Source organism: Lepidochelys olivacea, assembly GCF_965140295.1.
Source record: "Lepidochelys olivacea isolate rLepOli2 genome assembly, chromosome: 2".
In the NCBI taxonomy this organism is placed as follows: Eukaryota; Metazoa; Chordata; order Testudines; family Cheloniidae; genus Lepidochelys; species Lepidochelys olivacea.
This window is the reverse complement of record NC_140412.1, coordinates 107,895,348-107,921,057: the sequence shown is the minus strand read 5'-3', so window position 1 is coordinate 107,921,057 and position 25,710 is coordinate 107,895,348. Positions and strand designations below refer to the sequence as shown.

The 25,710-nt window shown below is 41.8% G+C and overlaps 1 long non-coding RNA gene across 1 annotated transcript in view; it reads left to right on the top strand.

The window, feature by feature from the left end:
- The window catches only part of LOC311516476, a 166,365-nt gene extending 141,076 nt beyond the window's left edge, over positions 1-25,289 (top strand). The window contains exon 6 of the long non-coding RNA XR_014710422.1: positions 25,073-25,289. This is a non-coding gene — a long non-coding RNA (uncharacterized lncRNA). The remainder of the gene's footprint in view (positions 1-25,072) is intronic.
- Positions 25,290-25,710: the final 421 nt, after the last annotated feature.

The window sequence follows — 25,710 nt, the reverse complement described above, 5'->3', positions numbered from 1 at the left end:
GGGAGCAAGGAAGGATTGAACTGGTACTAAGCCCTTCTGAACTTTTACCAAAATATTGATCCAAAACTTTTTTTGAGTCTCAGTAGGGTTTGGTTTCCTTTCCACCTCTGCCATGTTCTTTCACTTTTGTGTGAGTCTGTATTTTCATTCTGTCTTGGATCAGAAGTGTTGAAATACCTTATGAAAAGCTGCTGTTTGTCTGTCTTTCTACCTCTCTGGGGTACAAAGTCTCACTAGAAAGGCTTTTCTCTGTCCAAATGATGGGCCAAATATACTGCTGCTTGCTACTCCCCTGAAGTCAATAGCTCCAGTGGATTTGGCTCATTTTACAGGCCATGCTGTTGGGATATTTCTGTGAAGAATTAGATAAGTGTCTCAATGTACACTGAATAGGAGCTTTTTGAGATTCTGCATTGCCTGTGAAAAACCACACATGTAAAAGGGACATGACAACAAAAGTGCTAGTACCCAAAGAGACTAGAGAAGATGGATCTGATCAACAAGAGAAAATTGAGAAGTCTCTCTCTCTCTCCCCCTCTCTCTTTCTCTTTTTTTTTCTTGTTCCCACTCCCTCCTTCCCATGTGATAGTCAAATATGGTCACGCAAGGCTAAGTAGAACTAAAGAAGCCTCTGTCGATCTGTTTGGAAAGCCAGTTGTAATTGGCATGTGAGCTTTCCCCTCCACCTCATCTCTATTCCCTTCTTCAGCAACCTTGTTGATATTTAAGGGTTCCTTCTCTAGGGCTTAGAGGTTTTCACAGCAACTTCAGGTTTTCACAGCAACTCAGATTGTGACATCAATGGACCAGAGACTAGCTGTAAACATATTCAGTGTTTCCAAATTAGATCTGATAGTTTTAAAAAATGACTTCATCTATCTCAGACATAACTGAGGAGGGACAATGCCAGAATCATGTCATTTAAGGTGTCAGGGCACTTGAACCAGGATGAAAGTGAAAAACTCATTATTTTTCACTGTAAAATTGCCAGACAGTTAAGTACACCTTAATTCAAAGTGACTAATTTTGGAAGATATATAACACAGCCCACCTAGTGGACACCTGAAATAATAATCATAATAAATAATTAATAATAAATCGCCATTCATTTTGGTGTAATAGAGGTAGTGGACTTCAGTAAGTTTGTCTTCTCAAGCTCTGTGTTAGAGGTACCCAAACAACACAGGCGGTTCTTTTTTAAGGTGGAGTTAAGGTTAGAGTACATATCAGTTTTGCTAACTCTCATGATTTCATTGTGAGTCATGTGATATTTTTGTCTTTCGTAAAGCCCCAGTTTATGAGTCCATGACAATCTCAGCTTTCATTTTAAAAAAAGTAAGTTTATAGCCCTTATGGTTGCAAAGAAAAGCTTGAAAATGTGTCCCAAGTGTACTCTCAGGGCTCAGAAGCCAAAAGGCAAATTCCCCCCCTGCCCCCAAATTATTAGTTTTTAAAAAGGCATCTGACTTTTAAGTCAATCTCATTATATTTTTGGGGCCTGATTCATGGTTTTTGAATGTGTAGGGTTGGCAATGCTCCATCAGGATTACACCCTCCCCCCCCCTCCCCAATTGTTGAAGTTATCCAAACCCAAGCATTACTAACCCAGGGAATTCAGTTTAATTTAAAAGAAATCCACTGACTTCAGTGGAACTTCCAGCATATAATATCAAGCCCTAAAAGGGCAGCCTTTATATAAATGGTGAAACTGCTGATGTGTCCCCCCTGTTTCTAGACAAGGAGCTGGCAAATAGTCAGCGATAGCCTCAGGAAACTGGATGTGAATAGACTATTTCATAAAACATATTGCTTTCTCTTTTGTGCAGTCTGAATAATCTCCTAAAAATAGTGTATAAAGGTGAATGAACACTCCATAAATGTTTTCAAGGCTTTCAGCTTTAAAACATAAAGCGGTTGATAACTGAGTGTTGGGCAGTTTATCCGTTTTCCCCTAAAAAGTGGTTTCTGTTTGTCTCTAGTCTCCTCTTTAATGTGATCAGACAAGAGTTGATAGGATCGATGATGTAAGGGACGCATAGGATGAACTGGAGCCTTCCATGATATTTCATTATTATTATTATTTATTTGCTTATTTTATTATTATTTGTGTTACTGTAGCTCCTAGGAGCCCTTGTCATGTCCATTGTGCCATGGACAAACGTAGACCAAAAAAGACTGTTCCTGTCCCCAAAAGAATTTGCAATCTAAGTAAAAGACAAGAGACAGTGGATGGCTACAGACAGATGGGGGAGGGCAAGGAAACAAAGTGACAACATTTGTCAGCATGCTAGGTTGTGATACAGCCTAACCATTGTCAATTTTTTTGTCTGCATCATGACAAAAGAGTTTTAAGGAGAGATTTGAAAGTGGATAATGAAGTAGTTGTGTGGATGTTTACTAGGTATTCCTTTCAAGCATGAGTGGCAGCATGGAGGAGCCCCAAGGTGCTTGTTTGGAAATTTAACAAGTGGGTGAAGGAAGCTGAGATCATGGGCTGATCAGAGGTGGGAGCTGACACTTCAGTACTGAATGATAGGATGAGGATAGGGTGTGAAGGGACTTGAAAGTGAGTACAAGCAGTTTACGTTTGATGTGATAGAAAAGGGGGAGCTAGTGGAATGGTGCAAAGAGAGGGGAGACATGGTCAAAATGACCAGATAGGAAAATGATTTTTGCAGCAGTAGCTTGCATGGATACCAGCAGGGCAAGATTGTTTGTCAAGATCAGAGAAAAAGATGTTGCAGGAATTGAGATGTGAGATTATGAGATCCCAGGCAAGTTTTATGGGCAGGAAAGGCTGTATCTTGAGATGTTATGCAGAAGGAATCTCCAAGATTTAAATATAGCTTGCATGTGAGGCTATAGAGCAGGGGTGGGCAAACTTTTTGGCCTGGGGGCCACATCTGGGTATGGAAATTATATAGCAGGCCATGAATGCTCACAAAATTGGGGGTTGGGGTGCAGGTGAGGGCTCCTGCAGCGGGTGAGGGCTCTGGGGTGGGGATACAGGAGGGTGCTCCGGGCTAGGACGAAGAGGTTCGGAGGGAGGGAGGGGGATCATGGCTGGGTCAGGGGGTTTGGATGCAGGAGGGGGTCAGGGGTGCAGGCTCTGGGCGGCGCTTACCTCAAGCAGCTCCAAGAAGCAATGGCATGTCCCCACTCCGACTTCTATGTGTAGGCGCGGCCAGGTGGCTCTGCGCGTTGCCCTGCCCACAGGCGCCACCCCGCAGCTCCCATTGGCTCCGGTTCCCGGCCAATGGGAGTTGAAGGGGCAGTGTGCGGAGCCCCTTGGCTGCCCCTATGCGTAGGAGCCAGAGGGGGAACATGCCACTGCTTCTAGGAGCCATGCGGCGCGGGGCAAGCCCCCGAGACTACTCCCCTGGCTGGAGCGCCACAGCAGCACAAGCCCTGGATCCCACTCCCCCGCGGGAGCTCGAGGGCTGGATTAAAATGTCTGGTGGTCCGGATGTGACCCCCGGCCGTAGTTTGCCCACCCCACTATAGAGAGCGGTCTGAGTTAAGGTTGATGTCCAGGTTATGGGCCTGAGTGACAGGCAGGATGGTGGTGGTAGCGGCCACAGTGACTGAGAAAAGTGGGGGAGCGTTGGGGGGATAGAGAGATTAGGAGCTCTGTTTTAGCCATGTTGAGCTTGAACTGATGGCTAGACATCCATGAGGAGTTGTTAGAGCGACACGATTAAATTTGAGTTTGGACTGAAGTTAACAGCTCTAAAGTAACGAGATGAATCTGTGACTTGTCAGCATAGAGATGGTTGTTGAATTTGTGTTTGAGGATGAGATTACCCAGCGATAAGGTCAGAGCGAGAAGAGGACCAAGGACAGAACCCTGGGAACTCCCACAGAAAGTTGCAGGGCAGCATAAGAAGGTCGTCCAAACAACACGCTGAAGGAGTGATTCGAGAGATAGGAGGAGAATCAAGAAAGTAGTCATGGACAAGAAAGAGAGCATGGTCAGCTGTGTCAAAGACAGCTGACAGCTCAAGGAAGATGAGGATAGTGTATTTGTTCTGAGCTTTGACTAGGAAAAGTTCATTGGCGACTTTGACAAGAATAAAGAAAAGGAGTACTTGTGGCACCTTAGAGACTAACCAATTTATTTGAGCATGAGCTTTTGTGAGCTACAGCTCATTTCATCGGATGCATCCGAAAGCTCATGCTCAAATAAATTGGTTAGTCTCTAAGGTGCCACAAGTACTCCTTTTCTTTTTGCGAATACAGACTAACACGGCTGTTACTCTGAAATTTGACAATAGTTTCAGTGGAATGCAAGGGGGTGGAAGCTGGATTAGAGAGGGTCTAATATGTAACTGGAGGAAAGGAACTGCAGACAGCAAATGTAAACTTTGCATTCAATGGACTTTGAGATGAAAGGGAGATGGAAGTTGGAAAGTAGTAGTTGGAAAGGTAAGTGGGGTAAAGAATGGGTTTTTTTAGAATGAAGAAACTACAGCATGCTTGCATTGTGAGAGAGAAGAATAGGGTAGGGATATAAGTCTCCCAATGAATTCTGATCTAACTCAGGAGTGATTGAAAGTTATTAGCATCTGATAGCTATCTGGATTAAATAAAATGAGTTGCTGGTCTCAGTTCATGTTCTTTGGTCCAGATGTCAACTCACAAATGAACACCCTTACAACTTATGCTAACTGACACACTTGTTGGAGGGTTCGGTGGAGGCCAAGGACTGAATGGGAATGGACCATAAACTCTCTCTTTGCCTACAGAGTTAATTCCTCCAGAATAAAGAGCAGGGATATTAACAAAGTGCTATCCAGAAGCTTGCAGTGCCTCTGCACATGCCATACCTGTTCTGTAGATGAATCAAGAATTTGAGCCTCCAGGTCTGTCACCTTTCAGGAACACTAATTTCGCTCAGAAACAAACATGAAAAAGGAAGGCATCGCTTCCAGAGAAGCACATGTGGTTTTGTGTATATTGCTCATGGGTAAAACTATTCTGGGTTAGTTGTTTTTCATGGTTAAGCAGGATATGAAAGTGTGTGTTTGCTGTGATTTATATTGGGACTTTTTTTATATAAAAAAAGACATGCTATTTCTGTAAAACTTGATACATTTCCTCTGGGGGGAAGGTTAAATAAGCCCTATTAATTCAGCTAAATTGGGACTTTAATGATAAATGAGTGAACAGATTTGTGCATTCACAGGAAATCTGTCGAGCAAGGGAATGGAATGGGAAACATTGGTTCACCTGACATGAGGAAAAGTTAATGAAACTGAATTGTTTGTGAGTCCTTCACAATAATATATTATTAATCTTTAGTACAGGCAAGTAAGTGAAACAAACAGGAGTGTTTTTGGAATGCAGCGTAAGTGTCTAGCAAACATACAAAGAGTTTGTGTGACAATGACCTAGAGCCGTACAAAGTTATAGAAGGACATCTGCACAACAGTTTGAAGCAAATCAAAGCTAAGATTAGAGTTAAAGCCAAAGAAAGGAGCTGTAGAAAAGCCCCAGAGAATTGCTCTTTACTTTTATAGTTTTGGTGGTTTCATAGACCATCTGATTTTACATTAAGACATACCTTCAAGATGTGATAATGCAGAACCGGGAAGAAAATTTGAACTTCATTAAGTGCTTCTGAACACATGGCAGCTCAACCTCAGGAATTTCAAAGCTCTGACCAATAAGACCAGGGTAAAACTACTGTAATAAACTGCGTGTTAGCTGCTGACATAAAATGCTTTTTTTTATTATCGAATATCATTTTATGTTTCATTTCATGTAAAAACGTGTGCAATCATCAGGATGTTGCTGCAGAAAAGCAGCACTGACATGTTCCTCAAGGTAACATGAGTATGCATCCAATTCTTTCCTCCTTGCCCCGCCCCCGGGCTATGCAGCTTACTAGAATTCATCTCAAACTCAGGCTTGTTAAGCAAATTTTTTTTGGTAGTGACCTTCAAAAATATTCTTTCATAAGATGTATTTTTCATTATTATTTCTGTTGAAACTACAGTTAACAATGAAGTATTCCTGCTACAAATTTACAGTGGTTTGTCATTTCTGCAGCAGAAACTGGTGAAATCTATTTGCGGTGTCTAAAAAAGAATTATAACACAGGGGATTTGGTCATACAAACCAGGGGCAGATAGAATTACTCAGAACAGCTGGAATTTAATTTCAAGAAATGAACAAAAAACAGTCAGTGCTTTTAGTGGGTTGAATTTAGCAGCATGTGTTTTGAAGAAACTTGCATCAGCTTAAAGGAATGATCTCTGCAATTTCTTAATACTGTAGCATCCTGGTGTATTTCATGTGATGCTGTGCAACAGAGCTGCGGACTAACCATGGAGCTGGACCGTTCAGAACAATGATACCAAAATGCAAGAGCTTCTCAATATTGGAAGTGTAACTAAGTTACTGGAAGTATTAAGGATCACTGTGTGAGCTCTATAAGGTTGAGTCTAATAGGAACTTCTCAATATCATTAGATCACACTGCAAATAGTTTTGGTTGGATTATTGAAAATGTAATCATTCATGGCACTTCATTACAGTCTTATGTGCTTATGGTAACTTAAAATAGTTTTGTTATAGTTCTCTCCTGTTTTTGTAACGTAAGTAAACGTGAACTCGACAACATTTGCTGAATGTTGCACTGCTAATCAGAAACGCAAGCTGAGCATCTTTTCATTTGCACAGAGAGAGTGGGGTTTTTTCAAAGCACTCAGCTGAAGGTCGAGGTCAGGCCAATTCTGAATTTGTTTTTTTTTTTAAATCTCACCCAGAGAGTATAGAGCATCCAATGTGTGGAACTGCAGGATTCAGGAATTGGAGAATTCTAGATAGAGACTGAAAACTAAAGTAATTAAGGAATTTGGAAGCTAGAATAACATGAGATGTGGTGTTGTGTGTTCTGATGTGTTTTATGGAAATTAAGAGTTTATCAAGTACTGAGACAGAGATTGGAACTACTGGGGTGCTGCATTTGTGTCAAGCAAGGGAAAGTATACTGTCTTCGCAAGACCAGGTATATTATAAAATATGTTGATCTGGTAATCTGTAAATTAACTGATTTATTTTTCTTTTAACCACCCAATGAGGAATACAGGAGAAATGGCATATTGACTAGCTGCATGCAGCCTAAATCAATTAATTAGAAATTGCCTCGAGCTGTAAAGTTAGGATCTGGATTTAGATTTTCCCAGAGTTTGGAGGCTTGGCTCAGACTCATTTTTAAAGCAAACCAGGTTTGAACTCCATATAAATTAAACAGCAGCCTGATGGAGCAGAAAGCAAGTGGGTGTGAAGAAAATTTGAGCAAACCTCTGCTGGTTCAAAGACAAAATTTGAATTTGTGACAAGTTGCTGATTTCAGATACTTCTTAGTTCTAGAGGAAGAGTTTACACAGCCAGGGCCGGCTCTAGACCAAATGATGCCCCAGGCGAGGAGCGTCTTCGGTGCCCTCCCTCTCCATTTGTTAAACTTTTCAATACCTTATTTTTATTGCATTTGTAGCCCATTTCACAACTTTGGTGCTCGATTTGCCTGCATGATTTATCCCTGTCATACAAGATGATAAATTTGTATGCTAGGATCTGTAAATCTGTATTTATTCAGGCCATATATACGCAAATAAAAAAAATTGTTTTCTCTAAGCTTGTATAAACTTTTAAATTTTAAGAATAACTGAAATGTACTAACATCGTGAAATTGAACTGTGCACCAACATTGGGTGGACCACTATTAAATACTGTTACAGTAGGTGACAGCTGTAGAATGTTAACCCTAGTCCTTTAATTCAAAAGGTTGCTTTTTTCACCTTTGCCCTCATGAACTGAAGCACAGCATCAGAGAGATCCAGAGACTGGCCAATGGCATTTCCAAGCAATAAAATAGCAAGCGATGTCAGTCTCTGGTTGACCGTTGTTGATCAAAGATATGTTTTAATGAGCCTGAGCTTTGAAAAGCTGTGCTCACCACTCGCTACTGTGACTGGCAGTGTGAGCAGAATCCCCAAAGCTATCACACATTAGGAAACATGTCCTTCAACTCTGCATCACGAATGAATTGGAGAACTTGGAGTGGAGAGTGCTTCCTGTGTTGCAAAATGTAACGGATGTTGTCTAATTTGACATTGAGGTCTTTATCGTTGACATCCGAACAGTCCCCACGTGTCAGCATCTGTTGATGGTCCATATAATTGTTTGACTGTTTTCCTGTCTGCCCACAACTTATTAAAGTCATACAAAAAACCCAGGTGTTTTTGTGGTGTTTCATTTGTCCAGACCTTTTTCTTCGATAGACTCTTGAGTGAGACTCTTGTCAATGGGTGAGCAAAAATACTCCCTCTTGAATTTTTCTTCCGAGCTTCCCATCATCTCATTTTTGTCCTTGTAACCAAACTCTCTCTTCTTCTGATGAATATGAGATTCCCTGAAGACAGGATCAACTCCTAAGTTCTCTGCCATTTCCTTGGCAGCAGTGATGGCATCTTCAAATCTGTTGTCTCTGTAGAACACAACAAAATCAAGACAGCTTCTCATCAAAGAAGTAGCGGTTGTGATAGCCATTGACTGAGTTTGTAATGCCTTGCTACAATGTTTACTTGGAATAGGATATCATGCCAAACCACAACTGAGACCAGAAATTTGACATCAGTGATCTGGTTTGTCAGGCTTTGTGCCTCGCGTCTGATTCCGCCTTAGGCTTTACTTGACTGCACCAGTTCCACTGGGGCATCGTAAACCTCACTCACTGGCTTACACTGTCAATGCAGCTCTCCCAGTGAGTGTCACTTAGTGGCTTCACGGCCAGATTTGTAACATTGTCCATGAGGATCTTCAACCTGATATTTGATGCTGAAAACAGGACGTATATCCTTTGCAGTACTCTGTCGAGAGATACTGACTCTAAAGAAGATGATGCTGCATCTGACACAACCAGGCTGAGGGAATGGCAGCCACAAGGTATGAAGAAAGCTCTTGGAATCAGCACAAGGATCCTTGCCTGGATGCCACTGTTTCTTCCCTTCATGATCGCGCTGTTGTAGCCTTGACCGCAGCAGTCCTGAAGCTTTATTTCATTCTCATTCAAAATGTTCATAAACAGTTCTGTTAGGCCTTTTCCAGTAGAGTTGTCCACAGACCAGAAACAGATGAAGTGTTCCTTTACTTGGGTACAGCCATCCTTGGCAAGAAATCTTACTGTAAATGACATGTTTTCACTGCGACTAATGTTGGGAGTGCAGTCCATTATTACAGCATAGTACATCGCTTTGCTGAGCCGCATCAATATATTATCAAGCATCTTCCTTGCCATAAGGTCAATCAATGCATTTTGAATAGTTTTTCTGTAGTAATGGTCCATAGCTTCTTTACAAACTACTCAACATAATTGCTCACACGCAACATCATTGTATTTCCCAAGGAGCTCTACCAAACCGAGGAAATTACCGTTATGTTTAATGAACAACTTATCTGATGAGCCCCAGAAAGCCAAATTATTTTTTGCAAGGAAGAGGGTAATTGAGATCAGACACTCAAGCATGCTTATCCAGTGCTGGGTTTCTACATTAATAATGCGCTGGTTTTCTGCATCTATCCATTTATTCAGCTCGAGCTTGGACTTGACCTCCATCCATTTGGAGTAGGCCATAAAGTGGTTGGGTGACTTTTCATGTTGCTTCAGAGCATTAGTTAAGTTATGCCAGTAATTGTACCCAGAAAACGCGAGCAACAATTTGACATTCTTGTCAAATATTTTGCAACAAAAACAGGACACTTTGTCAGTTGATTTCGAGTAAACTAGCCAACTCCAATTCAGTTTCTCACCATTCTCAAGCACTCTTTCACAGTGTGACTTTGAGAAGTGTCACATCTGCTCATTTACTGGAAACATCATATCCTTGATTTTGCCTGGCTGGTTGAAAATTGTATGCTCAATATCGGCAGAGTTGAAACGTTTCGGCCAGCCATAAAGCAGCATGAAACGTTCTTCAGCTGACTGTATTGCACAATCTAGCACCTGGTTAAAGAATTCAACTTTGAATTGTTGTTTGGGGTCTCTTATGAGATTATACTGTGCCTCGTAATCAAAATGTCATCTTCTTTGGTGACTCTTGTATTCTTGAAAGGGTGGGAAAATAGCTTCAGTGTGACGTTTCTCTGTCAACTTCTGTGCACTCTCCAGAATGTTTTGAAATCCCTCATCTGACCGGTAAGACTATAGGTATGACTTTGCTTTGTCCAGTTGTTTCATTGCTCCAGATATATCAAGGTCAACACCTTGGAGTCTCTTGCTTACAACATTTATTTCAAACAGTATGTCATGCTACAACACTAAGCCACACAGAAATTTGAAGTTATGTATGTTTCTGGTGATTCCATTTCCCTCTGCCACTGTTCTCCCACGAACAGTTCCTGGCATAACATTTTCCTCCATAATGGCAACTATGGCATCATCTATCTTCCCAATTTGGTGTTTAATAGGCTTTATCACCTCCACTCGACTTTCCCATCGTGTGGCACTCAGTGGTTTCAGTGTCAGAGAGGATCTTCCCAGATGTTGCTTCAAAATTTGCCATCGATGAGTTGTTGCAGAGAAAAATACATAGATGCTTTGAATTACATTAAAAAATCCAGCAGCCTAACTAGAAGCTGATGCTGCATCACTGACCACCAAGTTCAATGAATGAGAACTGTATGGGAAAAAAAGCTCGAGGGTTTAACTCTCAAATCCATTTCTGCACTCCTCTGTTCTTTCCTCTCATGTTGGCATCATTATTGTAGCCCTGACCTCTCATGTCTGCTATCGCAATTCCCGTATGTTCCAGCTTTTTAAGAAGCACATTTGTCATACAAGCTCCTGTAGTATCATCAATGTCAATAAATTCTAGAAAATGCTCTCTGACAGTCACCATTGCAGGGACCTTTTTACTAGGTTCTGGTGTTGTTACAAAACGCACCAGTAAAGTCATTTGTTCCGTATGGCTGATGTCAGGTGTGCAGTCCAGAATAACAGAGTAATATCTTGCTGACTTCAGATCTGCCACAATCTTCTGTTTGACTTTTGTTGCCAGTAACTGTATGATCTTATTTTGAATTGTTTTTCCAAGGTAGTGGTGTGTGTACATTTCTTGGGTGGTGACTTTTCTTAGATGCTCCTGGAGTACAGCATCAAACTCAGCCATCAGCTCCACAATTTTAAGGAAGTTTCCACTGTTCGGCACATACAGCTGATCTGAAGTGTCACACTGTGCTAGGTTTTGGGTAGCAAGCATTCTCACAATGGCAACGGACCTTTTCAGAACATTTTGCCAGTAAAGAGACTCTGATGCAATCTTCTCTTGATGCTGATCGTCTATGGTGGCCTTTAACCTTAGTCTCATCTCAAGCTCTTTCCACCTATGGAATGCTCTCTGGTGATTTGCTGCCTCTCATAGCATGGCAGATTTCTAGCCAGATTTTTCCAGTCCTGTGTTCCGGTAGAACCCAATGTGGCTGGAACATTAGACTGGAAGAGTTTGCAACAAAAGCAGTATGCAGCATTCTGGGTTTTGAGTACATAAACCATGGCCTCTCCACTTTGTCACCATTGGGGATTTCAAGCCAGTAATGTGTTGGATGGAAACTTCTATTTTTATTGTCTTTGGGGAACATGAAGTTTTTCACTTGCTGTGGCCCATGCAGTAAAAGGAAGTCCCTCAGGCTAGTGCTCAAGTGGGTCCACAGTCCTGGATCATCAAGATTTAAGGAACTAAACTCAGCAGCAGCTGTTTCTTGTGCCTCCACCATACTCGTCTCTGATCTACGCTTTTCTTCAGGAATGTGCATGGTTATATCCATTTGAGATGGAGATATGGATGCTGCAGTAGCTGCCAGGTCATGTGCACTCTGACTAACTGGAAGATCAGGCATCTCCTCACCACTGACGTCCTCACTGGGGCCGGAAGGCTCACCGTGAACATTTGTGTCTATGCATCTCAGGAGAGCTCCTTCCTGCTTAGATAGAAAAGCTTCCTTTGCTTGCTTTCTTTTTCTGAATGCTGCCCCAGAGGGGCGTTTTCTTCTTTTACTCATGACTGCTGTTCTGTGCCAGCTATAGTGGCTCTCAACACTCAGTTGAAGGGGAAAAATAAGCAGGCTGGTAGCAGGACCTGAGTGAGGGAAGATATCAGCATCTTAAGGGCCTAACTGGCTCCTACTAGTTCAGTTGACTGCCTGTTCTCAAGTGGGTTCGGGGAAGCAACAGGAAACAGGAAGCTCCCTGAGAAGCTGGTGTTAATCAGTCCAGGCTCCTGGGGGTGCTAGAGAGGTACATAAGAGGCTCCTCCTCCTCTCTCTTCCTGCAGCTCCTGCTGCTTTCTGTTATTCCCTCTCACCTTTTCTCCTATCTATTATGTCTCTTGTGCCCTCCTTCCTCCAACACAGCACTCCACCATCTCTGTGCATCTAGAGCAGAGAGAATACATATGCCCAAGCAGCAGGCACAATTTTTTACACTCTGGGTCCTAGTGGTGCCCTCCCCACAGTCTGACACCTGAGGCAGCCGCCTCATTTCGCCTCATGGTAAGGTCAGCCCTGATGGCAAGTCTTACCGTATTTGATATTTTTCTTAACCTCCATCTTTTGGAGTTGTGTGATTACATGAAAATTTAAATACTTATATAATTTTAAAAAGTGAGCTTCCAGCCCTTATGTTTGTGGAGGAAAGCTTGAAAACGTGACTTGAGTGCACCCGAATCTAAAAACAACTCCCGAAATGTATTATTATTTTAAAATCTCAGGCCCCCTGTAAAGAGGTTAGCCGGGGCTCGTCCCTCTCTGGGGCAGCGGGCAGCCACACAGCCTCACTACATGCCATTGATGTCTTGGGGGAATTAGTCCGGCCCCTGGAATCTGCCTTGGCGGCCCTTGCGGCAACTGCAATAAGCAGAGTAAGCAGAGTAAGCCCAGGCCCTGGGTCAGGGCAGGGCAACGGTGAGTCAGGCATGCAGGCCCTCAGGCAGGGCTGAGCGGTAACAGTGCAAGCGTATCAATAAGCCCTTGGTCTGGGCGGGGCAACAAGGAGTCAGGCGCTCAGGCCTTCAGGCGGGGGCTGAGCAGGAGCAGTACCAATAGTAGGCCCAAGCCTCCAAAGGGCCTGGGAGAGGGGGAGACTACCACCTGTGGGTTGGGTGGCAGGGGGACGCAGGCCCTCCCACTCTACTGCCTCCCAGCCCGGGGCCCTAGCAGAGGCAGAAGACCCGCTGCTGAGTCAGTGGGGATCCTGGCCGCAACACGCTGACATGGGCTCAGGCAGTGCTACAGTCAGACTTAGGTCGGCTGCCCCTGGGCTACTTCCACACTCCCCCTCTTGAGGTACCTGGGTCTCAGTGGTGTCCTCTGGGGGGTCCAGCACTATGGGTTCCTCAGGGTAGTTGGCGAGAGGCAGGCCCAGCAACTCCTCTGGGTAGCGGGCATGGGGAGGTCGGAGGCGGCTGTCTTCCCAGTGAGTTCTGAGGTCGAGCCTTTATACTTCCGGGGCGCCGCCTGACCCTCTGAGGGGTGGGCTCAGAGCTCCCTAGCTCCACCCGCTCTGGTGCCCGGAAGGGCTCGTCCCTCTCTGGGATGGCGGGGAGCCACACCGCCTCACTACACCCCCATATAACAATAGCCACTACTCCACAAACTGTATTTGAAGATCTCCTTGAGGAAAGTAAGTGAGGACAGAAACTCAAAGTCCATTTATTCTCAGGCAATTTCATGACATGTATATTTTGTAGCTCATGGTTTTTTTTCCTCTGAATACTTGCTACTTTTCATAAGGACTTACTGCAGGATGGGTGGAGAAGGATGTTCTAAAAGAAAATTTAAAATGCTTTAGAATTACTCTTTTGATGAATTTCTTAGAACTCACTTGGATCTTCTTAACATGGTTACTCTTTTATTATATAAAGAAAGAATTGCAAGGAACAATAGTGATCAAACAGCAAATAAATCATCATAAAAGCCACCTTACCTTTTTGCAGAAAATCAGTTGGAGGGCTGCTGTTTTAATTCTAAATAGTTATTATTCATTATTAGTCTGCATGTATAAGACACCCGCTCTGGGTTCACTGCAGTCTAGAATGTTAGTAGCAACAATATATTGCTATTTATAGGCAGCTCATGTGGGAATGCAGTAGCTCATGTGGATTACATCTTGTAGTAATCCAATAGGTAAAGAGTTAATTGTTACATATTTATGCCCATGGCCTCAAAGTATCTGCACAACGTATATGGGTTCCAGGTTAGTCCATATCCAGACATGGTGCAATCATTATTAGATGTGTGCTTTGCATAGTATGGTGAAAAATGAAAGGGTTGATTATCTCCATGTTTTCTGCTTTTCTGGTCATCACATATTAGAGTTTTCAGATAACTAGTGACTTCCCAGACCGACTAGGAGTATGGACTAAGAATATTGAAATGTTTCCTATCAGTACTACTGGTGCTAAAAGTACCTTGTATTTAGCTTTCATAGTATAGTAGTCATAGAACATTAAGTTAATGAAAAAAGACTTAGTTTAATAAGCTGTACAAGCCTCTTTAGAACATTCATTATGCAAACATCTTTCTTTAAATTTACCAAAATGTGTAGATTAGTATAAAAATGTTGAGGTCTCTTCCTAAACCAAAATATGATATTAAGAGAAATATCTTTTTACATCCTGTTGTTAAATATTGAGAAGCGTTCCAATATTTTTTCAAGTAAGTATAAAACCCAATGAATTTTTAATTAAAAAAACCCCAACTAAGCTCTGCCGCTCATTAACATTAAAAAAAGACATAGCCGGATTATTCTGCCACCGTTTTATCTCTGCATGATGAGTAGCTTCAGATATCCTCCCTTCTCCCATTAACAGTTGGATGTCATTTGAAAACTGAGTAATAGCAGTAACTATTCTCAGGAGAAGTGTTGCAGCCCTCCCTCTGGAGTTCGCTGTAAAATAAAATATACCCTCTGCATTTCGGCCATAGACTTACACAATGGATAGATTCTCCCCCCCCACTCCGTCCCCCCACATTAATTGAAAGGCTGCAGATTAGCAGAGAAAGCAGCCTCCAGGATGTGCTCTCGGTTTGGGGGATGGGCCAAAGGTCAGGACCTTCTAAATCTTCCCAACCTTGTTTCTTTCGGTATCACTATTTTCAGCCAATTTATTTTTTGACTGTAATTCCTTGCACACCTAGTTTCTTATTTCAGAACCAAACAGCTATCACCACTACTCACCCCCACCCCACTCTCTTTCTGATAATCAGCTAGCACTGACAGGTTTAATTTTGCAGTGTAATTGTAAGGCCAGAGATTCACAGATACTTGCAGGAGGCTGTATCAGCACCATGGTATTAGTTGTTGAGTTTGTCATGTATTTATGTAATTATGGGAGCTGGAGTGGTAGAGAACCTGGTTGCTCTGGCTCCCCACCTCCCACTCTGCCTCTCTATCTCTCTGAGCTGGCAGGAAAGCTGAGTGCCCTGGTTCTCTGTCTCTAGAACAAGGTAGGGAAACAGAATCAGGGCACTTAGCCTGGGCAGCACATCACAAAAGCTCTTGTCAGTTTCACTGTCAAGAAGTGATATTGATGAATCTTCCAAGCAGGCAGCTTGGCAGCTGTCATGTTGATTTTCTTGATGGAAAATAGAAATTTTTCAGCCAAACAGAAATTTTCTCCTGAGTAATTTTAGTTTTGCAAGAAGGGCATTTTTTGTCAGAAAATCATTCTAGGGAAAAAAAATTTGACCAACTCTAATACGCATGTGGCGAGACTGTTTCATTCCAGTGCCTTAACCACAAGACCATGATCTTTTTTAAGGGGGGGAGGAGGTACGTGAGGAGGGAGTTGATCCCAAGTTTGTCTCATGGTTCCATTCTTTTTCAGTGTTATTTTAATGGAAATGTTGTTGCTGCCTATATGAATTATGGCTTTTTTAAACTAGTATTTAGGAACAAAAGTACAGTAAATATTGTTTGTGCGATAGTAGTTCTTGCATTGCATTTCTTCCTTCTTTTTAGACAAAACAAAAATTATTACAAATGAGTGATTGTGGGAACAATTTCAAAATGACACCCAAGCAAACCTTTGTTGTGATGGAAAATTACATAGAATTATCACAGATCCCTCACATTCAGACTTGTAAAAAGCTTTATCTGTCTGTTGATGACCAGTACAATTTGACACCATTTTCTGGAATTTTATTTGGTAAATGTGGCTTCTGTTGTGAATTGAAAGATGGAAGATATGTCTCATTTTATGGCCTGCTTCTTCTACCATGGAATTCAATGTCATCTCTCCCTGACTTTAATGGGAGCAATACTGAACCCCCCTTTTTTAACAGCTGTAAGGGAATTTTTAACAATAGAGCTTGAAAATAATCTTACCCTGTGTGTTTTTAAATAAATCATTAGTAGGAAAGCATTTTCAAGCAGTCATTTTCCCTGTTGTCTGCTTTGTGCCTAGGATGTTTGTTATTGCTGAGAGCAGTGCCATTGTACTTGTTAGATAATTTACAGTAAACACACGTCCTCTTAATTACATCATAGAAACTTAAACAGATTTGTAAAGCCATTAAAAAATCAATACTTAGCTTTTAGGTGATGAATTAATTAATGGAGTGTGAATGCTGAAAGTCTGCTTTATCTGGCATGCACTATGATTTTTCATAGCATCATTGTCAGTGGGGACAGCGTGCAAAGTATCATGATGTTAGTAGGTGAGAAAGTGCTTATGAAAATGTATCAATGTCTGCTTGGCATAGAGAATATTACTGTAAAATTTACTGTTAATCCAGGAAATGAATGGGAATGGCTATATAATTTTTTTTCTAAGGAATGTATCTTGCAGTTATTACTCAGGTAAAACTTGTTTTGAGATCAGTAGGGTTTTTGCGTGACTAAGGATTTCTTAGTTTGAAAAGATAACCTGATTGGTGTAATGATCTTTGTAGCATGATAATGCTCATGCCAAGTTCAAGGGCTGGCAGAGATAAGAAACATAAGAAATACATATCTGAAAAAAGGAATGCACCAATTGGTTCTGAAAATTGCAGTGAACAGAGACAGAACTAGAAAAAGTAAAATTTCATTCTTTTTCCTCCAACGCTTCATGAATTGCAACCAGAATTGGAAGCAAAAGAGCCAAAATACTGGGGAGAAAGGCTATTCTCATGTTATTTCTGGAATGACTATGACTTTATGGCAGATAGTTTACGGCAAGTATTTATAAGATTTTTGATATTTGAAATTTCAGTTGTGCTGGTTAGTTGTGATTGGTTACATGGTATTATTTTTGATTCTGGACTGGATGAGGACCTTAGGAACCAAAAAGCATTTTAGAAAAATTAAAACTAGGATTTAGAATTTCCATTACTTATCTCTAAAAACACTGAGATTGGAAGAAAATTAAAGAATTAAAAGGACGCATTACAGAAAAATACTAATGGCATTGCATATACTAGTCTAACCAATTTATTTGAGCATAAACTTTCGTGAGCTACAGCACACTTCATCGGATGCATACTGTGGAAAATACAGAAGATGTTTTTATACACAAAAACCGTGAAAAAATGTGTATTTATCACTACAAAAGGTTTTCTCTCCCCCCACCCTGCTCTCCTGCTGGTAATAGCTTATCTAAAGTGATCACTCTCCTTACAATGTAACAGCCATGTTAGTCTGTATTCGCAAAAAGAAAAGGAGTACTTGTGGCACCTTAGAGACTAACCAATTTATTTGAGCATGAGCTCATGAAAGTTTATGCTCAAATAAATTGGTTAGTCTCTAAGGTGCCACAAGTACTCCTTTTCTTTCTCCTTACAATGTGTATGATAATCAAGGTGGGCCATTTCCAGCACAAATCCAGGGTTTAACAAGAACGTCTGAGGAACAGTGGGGGGGAGGGGGGAGGAATAAACAAGGGGAAATAGGTTACTTTTTATAATAACTCAACCATTCCCAGTCTCTATTCAAGCCTAAGTTAATTGTATCCAATTTGCAAATTAATTCCAATTCAGCAGTCTCTCACTGGAGTCTGTTTTCGAAGTTTTTTTGTTGAAGGATAGTCACTTTGAGATCAGAAATCGAGTGACCAGAGAGATTGAAGTGTTCTCCGACTGGTTTTTGAATGTTATAATTCTTGACATCTGATTTGTGTCCATTTATTCTTTTACGTAGAGTAAAAGAGTTTCTCTACGTAAAAGAATAAATGGACACAAATCAGATGTCAAGAATTATAACATTCAAAAACCTGGATTTGTGCTAATTAATAATTAATAATTGGGATGGGGGGGAGAAAATCAAGGTGGGCCATTTTCAGCACAAATCCAGGTTTTCTTCCCTCCCCCCAAAAACAAACCCACTCTCCTGTTGGTAATAGCTTATCTAAAGTGATCACTCTCCTTACAATGTGTATGATAACCTGGATTTGTGCTGGAAATGGCCCACCTTGATTATCATCACTCTCCTTACAATGTGTATGATAATCAAGGTGGGCCATTTCCAGCACAAATCCAGGTTATCATACACATTGTAAGGAGAGTGATCACTTTAGATAAGCTATTACCAACAGGAGAGTGGGTTTGTTTTTGGGGGGAGGGAAGAAAACCTGGATTTGTGCTGGAAATGGCCCAACTTGATTATCATACACATTGTAAGGAGAGTGATCACTTTAGATAAGCTATTACCAGCAGGAGAGTAGGGTGGGGGGAGAGAAAACCTTTTGTAGTGATAAACACCCATTTTTTCATGGTCTGTGTGCATAAAACACCCTCACTGTATTTTCCACTTTATGCATCCGATGAAGTGAGTTGTAGCTCACGAAAGCTTATGCTCAAATAAATTGGTTAGTCTCTAAGGTGCCACAAGTACTCCTTTTCTTTTTGCGAATACAGACTAACACGGCTGTTACTCTGAAACATATACTAGTCTGTAATTCTCTATGTTCAGTAACTATCTATGTGTACATGGTCCTAGCTGCAAAGTGTACCATCAGATCCTCGTCTAGCTTAATTATCTCTGTGCCTGAGTTCTAGCAGAGTTCAGAAAATTGGGTCCCTCTGCTGTGGCAAGTCATGTCCCATCCCATTAAAAAATATAGTACCACTTCTTCTGGTGTGAATATGACTTGAGGTTTATAGTTCAGAGTGTTTAGTTTGTCTGACAATGCCAAAGCGATGCATATGTAGCTGCATAATGTAAGTAAGACAGTTCAGAAGTGATATTTAGTACTGCAAATGATTTTATTGGAAGCAGAGAATTACTAAGTAGAACAAATTAAAGAGTTTTGAATATTGGCATTGAATTGGTCCAAAATTTAGTCTTTAATATATAGTGTGTGTGTATGTACATAGAGTATATATGAAAATACTTCACTTTCAACGAGTAGAAGGAGAAGGTTGCTGAGAAGGGTACAGCAGTTGACAATGTCACCTACTTTAACCTGGCTGCTAAATGGGGATTATGTAATATAGTTCATTAGATGTCTTTGATGTTTATCATCTGGGATTTATATGCTACCTGGTTCTGTAAATGCATGGCCTTAATGTACAGTACATCTACTTCTTAAAACAGCTTTATTGTTTAACTGGTAATTTAAGAAGGCTTCACTCTGTACGTGTGGTATTAATAGAAATGGTGCAGTCAGTTAAAAGAGCTATAAAAAGTATCATATTTTACCACTTGGTTATATTTTGATAATGTATTTAACATGCTTATTCCAGTATCAGAATTTCAGTAAGGAGACTCAAAAAGATGCACAGCAGATGTGTCCTTTTTGCTGGGCTTCTTATCACCTACAGTCCTCTGACCTGAAGTAGGTCACCTGTGTGGATTAAGGTGACCTCTCCATTCAATCATTTTTTATGTACCACAAGAAACAGAGCAAAAGAACATTCCAGCTATGAAATGTTGGGGTTTTATTTGTCTTTTAGGAGGCAAACCATGCTTTTCTCCTTTGTCTGGAATTCTTTCAGAATATGACTGGCCAGACAGTAAATAAAACTAAAGTGCTAAATATTTGAGCCACTTATTTTAAATGTGGTAATGGTAAGGTTGGGATGTAGTTGGGATGGCAACATTATTTGATTCAAAGTGATGCTGATGCTTGGAAAATTATAAGTCTTGTTTTGAATCTTTCCTCCTCTGCACTCAGTACAGTTATATCAGCAACTGGAGAGCCTTTATCATGAAGGGAAGGAAAAGGAGATGTGTTAAAGACTGATATAAGATATAATTTTTAGGAAAAATAAAACTGCGGTTTGTAATGAAGCTCATAGAATTGTAGGCCCCCCTCGACATGCTATAAAAACTCCAGGGCCCAGTGGAGGCAGGTGGGTGCCTCGGGGCAGGGGCTGTGGGCATAGGCATAGTTTGACTTCTATTTTGAGGGGGCAGGGGCCAGCAGGGCTTGAGCCACCTCCATGTGGCGGGGTTGAGGGAGCGCCACCTCTACCGCCTGACTCACCTCTGCAGGCCACCTAGCCTGGGGGGGGAGGCAACCAAAAATGATAACTCAGAGATGGGGGGCTTAGCTCAAAAAGTTTGAAAACAGCTCAGAGTGCAGGGAGGGTGTGGCTAGGGGCTGTGTGCAGGCATGGGGGTAGCTCAGGGTGCAGGGAGGGGAGTAGCTGGGGGTGTATAAAGGTGTGGGGGAGCTCAGGATGCAAGGAGGGAGGTAGCTGGGGCTGTGTACAGGCAGGGGGTAGCTCAGGGTGCAGGGAGGGTGTAGCTCAGGATGTAGGGAGAGGGGTACTAGGGACTGAGTGGTGGGAGGGCTCCCCTGCAGTCCCTATTCCTGGATGGGTCTGCCAGCCACAGAGCTGGGTCTCCCCACATGGGCGGCTCTTACCGGCTGCCTCTGTGGGAGCAAAGGAGGCTGGGAGTTGAGGAGCAGCTTCAAACTGGGGCACCAGCAGGAGAGGAGGGAACGCGGCAGCTGCCTGCCCCAGGGCACCAGCCAGAGCAGCAGCTGCCCCACACTGCCTGGTGTAACGGCAAAAACAGCAGCCAGCACATTTCCCAGCCCACCAATAGCAGTTACCTACTGAGCCTGTTCAGTTTGGGTGAGCATGATCAGTACAACCTAGATAGGAAATTCTTCCAGGGAGCTGTTTGTTCCACTACATGGGCTCTGGCTTCCTGCCTCCAACCTGGCCTGGTTGGGGAAAGGAAATTGGGGGGGGGCAAGGTGTGGAGCTGCCCCTCCTCCCCCTGAACTGCCGTGCTGTTGCGCTGCAGTTTTGGGGGGGAGCAGGGCGGGCGGCGGGAATGCCCTCTAAGTCCCCAACTCTGCCCATGGGCTCAGTGCTTCTGCCCCACAGGGAGCACCAGGGCTCGGGGATTCAACCCTGCACCTCCCAACTTCAGCCCTGTGAGGGGCGCCAGTAGGGATTGTGGCTTCAGCCCTGCGCCTCCTGGCTTCAGCCCCGCAGGGGGCGCTGGGGATTGGGGTTTCAGCTGCAGGGCCCCACGGACCCCTTGAAAGGGCTCGCAGACCCCCAGGTGGCCGTGGACCCCTGGTTGAGAACTACTGATCTAGACCATCCCTGACAGGTGTTTGTCCAACCTGCCCTTAATCTCCAACGATGGAGATTCCACAGCCTCCCTAGGCAATTTATTCCAGTGCTTAACCACCCTGACAGTTAGGAAGTTTTTCCTAATGTCCAACCTTAAACCTCCCTTGCTGCAGTTTAAGCTCATTGCTTCTTGTCCAATCCTCAAAGGTTAAGGAGAACAATTTTTCTCCCTCCTCCTTGTAACAACCTTTTATGTACTTGAAAACTGTTATCATGTCCCCTCTCAGTCTTCTCTTCTCCAGACTAAACAAACCCAATTTTTTCAATCTTCCCTCATAGGTCATGTTTTCTAGACCTTTAATCATTTTTTGTTGCTCTTCTCTGGACTTTCTCCAATTTGTCCACATCTTTCCTGAAATGTGGCTCCCAGAACTAGACACAATACTCCAGGTGAGGCCTAATCCGCATGAAGTAGAGCGGAAGAATTACTTCTCATGTCTTGCTTAAAACATTCTTGCTAATACATCCCAAAATGACATTTTCTTTTTTTTTGTAACAGTGTTACACTGTTGACTCATATTTAGCTTATGATCCCCTATGACCCAGATCCCTTTTTGCAGTACTCCTTCCGAGGCAGTCATTTCCCCTTCTGTATGTGTGCATCTGATTGTTCCTTCCTAAGTGGAGTACTTTCCATTTGTCCTTATTGAATTTCATCCTATTTACTTCAGACTATTTCTCCAGTTTGTCCAGATCATTTTGAATTTTAATTCTATCCTCCAAAGCACTTGCAACCCCTCCTAGCTTGGTATTGTCCACAAACTTTATATGTATACTCTCTAAGCAATTGTCTAAATCGTTGATGAAGATAGTGAACAGAACCAGACCCAGAACTTATCCCTGCGGGATCCCACTCAATATGCCCTTCCAATTTGACTGTGAACCACTGATAACTACTCTCTGAGAACAGTTTTCCAGCCAGCTATGCACCTACCTTATAGTTATAGCTCCATCTAGGTTATATTTCTCTAATTTGTTTAGGAGATGGTCATGCATGACAGTATCAAAAGCCTTAACTGTTAGAACATATTTTTTTCTTGGTGTTGGAAGTATGAATGCCAAATACATTGAGAAAACATTCATGCAGTATTTTTAGCTCCGTCTGCAAGCTGGCGGTACCAACAGTCTTTGGAGAGAGCCTTGTCTCATGGGATTTTCAATCCATTTTTCCATACTCAGGAGATTCAGATAAGATTAGGTTAAGCATCTACGTTTTTGGGTGCTTCTCTGCACTGAGCAAAGTCTCCGACTCTCAGACTGTTTGAAAGTTTATGTCTCTGTTTCATATTCCAGTCAATTTGGCCCTGGTCTGTGCCTCCATCCTTATGTTTATATGTGACGGTTCTCTGGATACCCAGGACTGTGCATCACCTTGTTACCCCCGCTGCTTCCAGTGAGAAGGGGACCTGTTTGTGTTTAGTTGGATCATGGATGTCAGCTTCCTGATACCACCAGCTTATCTGCTACCCAAGCACACTCCTCTGGGCTATGCCAGCCCTTACTTTGCCTTGTAGGTTAACAGTAGGTGCACCTCAGGCCTCAAGCCCCCCTTCAAATAATTCCTCTGTAGTGTCCTACCACCATCCACTGAACACTCTCAGAAATACCAGATCTGCTGTCCCCTGGGGAACAGAGCACACACTAGCCTGTGAGATTCAACTCGGGATCAGCACCTTGTATAACACCACAGCACTGAGATAGGCTTATGGTGAGAACAACAATAAGTTTATTTTAAAAGATTCAAGAGATAGCGAGTAAGGATAATGGAAACAAAAGGGATATATATATATATATATATATATATATATATATATATATATATATATATATATATATATATATATAAACAAAATCATAATACGCTTTCTATATATAGAGACTTATCTTACCAGGCTTATCTTAACTTTCTGCCTATAGAAGTTTCTCATCCCAGATGTTCTTTACAGCATTTCAACCAAGGCTGGTTGTGACCCCATTTTCATGAATGTAACTGCATTACCTGATTACTGCCTAGATGCAGAATAAAGGGGCATCTTTCTTGCCTTCTCTTTATATTCCCCAGAATTTATTGTCTGTATTCAGTCAGAATAAATCCCTGTGGCTTTCCTCTGGTGTTTTGCCTTCCTGTTGACTTCACATCCCCCTGTAGACTTTGTATGTAAATAGGATTGTGTTGGCTTACAATGCTTAATATACATGCTGACAGGCAGACAGAAAACCTGTTTGTCAACTCTGCCTTGAAACAGAATTTAAGGATGTACTTTTACTATAAATACATAACTTCTTACATAGTAGTTGTACATGTGTTTCACAATGATACTAGGTTTCAGAGTAGCAGCCGTGTTAGTCTGTATTTGCAAAAAGAAAAGGAGTACTAGAGGCACCTTAGAGACTAACCAATTTATTTGAGCATAAGCTTTCGTGAGCTACAGCTCACTTCTACACTTTCCACAGTATGCATCCGATGAAGTGAGCTGTAGCTCACGAAAACTTATGCTCAAATAAATTGGTTAGTCTCTAAGGTGCCACTAGTACTCCTTTTCTTTTTACAATGATATTAATAACCAGTGTGACCCTGGCTTTCATTTAAGACCTCACATGATATTCTTTGGTGAATCAGAATTTACATACCAGAATTAGGATATTCTTTGCCAGCTGGCATTCATGGGACACACTTTGGTGGGTCTGTTGTATGCAGGCAGACCAAGAAGGACACACAAGTACATGTGATTACAACAAGAAATATTGTTTTATTAATAATCTGGAAGTGACACAGTACAGTCACACTACCTCTATATATAGTGAGTCCTTCAATGTAACTCTTTCAGTGCCTACCAGCATATGGGTCTCCAGCCTTTCTCCTTTTGTTCCACCAACGATGTGAGCTACTCTGTCCCATTTCTTTTCGTCTACACCTTCCATTTTCATGACGACTTTCAGGCAGCCCACTGGGACTGAAATGACAATCCCAGCGCAGCAGACCAATACCCTCTCCTCATTCAAATCCCACGTAAGACTCATGTCTTTCACAAGGACCACATCAGTCAGTCTGTATCTCCACTCTAACATTTTATGTAAGGAGAACAAAAGAAGACAGATAAACTAAAAAGATTCCCAGGTAACACCTTCTTCTGGGTCTTCCAGGGTAGTTCTAGAGAATGTATGATCTTTGTGTCTTGCACATCGTAAGTAGCAAGCAATTATTAATAAAGTAATGCTCTTGCCAAATGCATTAACATTTGTGATCTGCTGAAGCAGTGTTTTGTGGCTGGATGTCCTTCCACCATCTATGTAAAAAGTTCATTTGATAATGTGTAATGAAATTCCTAACACTATTCAAGTGAGTGATCATTCATGGCTTAAACAGAATAAAATACAAAAGTCTTCCAATTAATCACATTTTATTTCTTTCGTTTACTCCAACTTGATTCAGAATGGGAGAACCACGAACAGCCATCTCTTTATTAACTCCTTCTGGTTTCTTTGTTTTTTTCTAGGGGTTTGAAGGAATATTGGAAGGAAAATAGGCTGTGATGGGCTATTCCTTTCCAAGCTTGCCAAAGCCACAAAGACTACAGCATATCACCTCATTAGTGGTGCATTCATCTGCTCTGTAGATGGATTCTATTAGCTGACAGACATAAATGGTTCACTTTATATCTTTCTAACTAGCTTGAAATGAACTCTAGAAGAAATTTGCCTTTAGTGCATCCTACAGGTGTCTGGTTCATTCTTTTCTCACAGGAAACTTTACAGCAAATTACAGCATGATGTTGTTTTTAAGTACCAACAAAACTGTTTGTAATAATTAAAAACCCAGTATTTTTTGAAATAATTATTTACATTTTGTCAATTGAATTTAAAACTAATTAAACAAGAAAACATCAATTAAATGTCAATTCCTCCCTGTGTTGCTGTTGTTGTTTTATTGCTGGAGTTTTGTAATTGTTGCCAAGGCACATCCACTTTCCTAGGAGTGATACTGAGAGGTTTTTTGACCCAGAAGTGATGTTTTGATATATTACTAATGGAACAATTATAAAAACTCTCTAAACACAAAGCTGTTCACTTGCTGGCTAATATGCCATCAGTTTATAAATGGAGGGGACAAGGACTTCAGAAATTCTTACAAATT